Below are 2431 nucleotides of genomic sequence, written 5' to 3'. Positions count from 1 at the left end.
AGTAGTAGTAGTAGTAGTAGTAGTAGTAGTAGTAGTAGTAGTAGTAGTGCCCTTATCAGTTACAGGGAAATGAGTAAAAAGGAAAGGTTGAGCAGGATGGTGGGTAAGATACAGAAAATAAGGAGTTCAGTTTGGACATGTCTAGTTTAAGATATCTATTGAACATATAGATGTAAATAGGCAGTTGGAGACATAAGAATGGAGGTCAGAAGAGAGTTTAAGGCTGGACATGTAGATCTGAGAATCATTTGCATAGAAATGATAATTTAAACCATGGGATCTGATGAAATCACCAAGTGAGATAGTATATAGAAAGAAGAGAGCCCAGGACAGAGCCTTGGAGAACCCCTAATGGTTAATGGGTAAAGATACAGGAAAGGAATCAAAGAAAGAATTGGCAGACAGGTAGGAGGAGAACCAGGAAAGAGCAGTGTTACAAAAACCTACAAAGAAGAGAAGAAGGGAGTTGACAATGTCAGTGGTGATAGAAAGACAAATGTGATAAGGAGTGAATTGTGAAAGCTGACTACATTTCCTCTCCCCTCACCTGACTCGGTGACAAATGGCTAGTAGCTCCCCTAACTTAGGCTTTTATATACCTTGGAAATGACAATATGTATTTTGCTAAGAGTAGTCTTGTACAAAAATTGTGGTCTGTGATTATAGGTGTGAGCAATAATTTAATTATTTAAAAGATTAAGGATTTCATCAGTGAGTCTACTCTCTTTAATAATAGAATAAGGATAGAAATAGGGACCACCCCTAATGGCACAGAGCATAATCCCTTTATGTTGTGTCCTTCTCCCTAAATTTTGTCTCCTGGTGGCCATTAATTCTGAAAATACCAAAGAGTTCACAGAGGTTGCACACCAACTGTTAACTCTGAAAAAATAAAATAAAACCAAAGAGCTCATGGAGTTATAAGCAAAAAGCATTCTTTATTCCATTGGAAGAGGGAAACTAGACAAGTGTGTCTCCTCTAGGAGGACACGCAAGGCAGTGAGGCTAAGCTTTGATACATACAGTTGTGGCTAGGCAAAGAGCCAGGCAGTGAGGTATAACAGCAACAAAGAGGCAAGTTTGCCTAGTGACAAAAAGTCTATTCATGGCAGGGCTTCATGACCAGAACATGGTTCCTGTCAGTGATTGTCCAAGCCCAGGGACCACCTGGGCTGTCTTGATCCAATTCTATGATTTAGCTGCAGCAGAGTTCATCCAGAGGGTGAGCACAAAGGATTGTTGTTATGCCAAGCTGAGGGCACAGCTTGCTTGCTAGGCCTTAGCTTTGGAAAACAAGGTGTCTTTTAATAGTAAGAAAAGAAAGGAGTAAAAAGAGGAGTGGTCTTGGGGTGGGAATCCTGACACTTCCAAAGCTGTTGGTGACTCAGACCTAGAGCTGAGGAAAGAGATGATCTTGATCCCCATATCCCCATAGTGGAACATAAACTCCTTGAGGGCAGAGAATTTTTTTTACTTTGTCTTTATATCCCTATCATTGTGTTTTGAATATAGTGGGTACTTGTAGAATTGAATTCAACCTATAAATCTGAAGTTTTTGCACGAATAAAGCAATGAGGCCAGAATATGAAGAAAAGGTACATACTGGAAAAAAATTACTTATATTAAAATCTTTGGCAAAATCTGACATCCAAAATCTTTTGCCAAAGATTTTCCCTTCAAAGATCTGACATTCTAATAGGAGAAAACATCACCAATTGAGGAGTGTTGGTCAGAGAAGGATGTTTTGATCTGAAAAGTCAAAGGGATAGTAAGTGGGGTCATAGAGCAATTGATTGATATGTCCTTTTTCTGAAATAGTAGGGCTGATTTGATTTCTATCAGAGCACTGACTATGGGCTCATTCTTCCTATTCTAACTGGACTAGCAGGTTAGGTTGCCCAGAGAACAATGACTGTTTCTCTCTTTCAGGTTCTGGAGGTAACTCCGAAGGGTTCTGGCTTCTAATTCTATCATTGATAAGCCCTCACCTGATGTATTCCCTAATAATGATCAACCTGTTGACATGAATTAGCTTTTCTAAAGAAAGGAATATTTACTGAGAAGGCATAGCTAGGTTGGAAGTTACAAAACATTTCCTAAACTGAGGACTTACTCTTCCCTTCCATGCATAACGTCCCTAGGGAGAGTGGGCTCAGGCTTAACGTACAAAGGTGGTCAGGAACACAGGTAGAGCATATGTGGAGCTGAGAGGTACCTCACCACTTCTGAGCCTAGGATTCATTCCCTTTTTCCCTTTGCAGGGACCCTGCCAAATTCACTTCTGGATGTGGCACAGCTGATGGATGAGTTGGTCCCTTACACAGCAACTCCCTTGGTCAGGCAGGCCAGCTCCTTGTGGGACCTGGTATTTCAGATGATGGGCCAATCCATTCTCTCTGGGATACTCATTCACTTAAAATCAGGAAATAAT

This window comes from Vombatus ursinus, unplaced genomic scaffold (assembly GCF_900497805.2).
Source record: "Vombatus ursinus unplaced genomic scaffold, bare-nosed wombat genome assembly UNPS02014812.1, whole genome shotgun sequence".
Taxonomy (NCBI): domain Eukaryota; kingdom Metazoa; phylum Chordata; class Mammalia; order Diprotodontia; family Vombatidae; genus Vombatus; species Vombatus ursinus.
Note: the sequence above shows the minus strand (reverse complement) of the source record.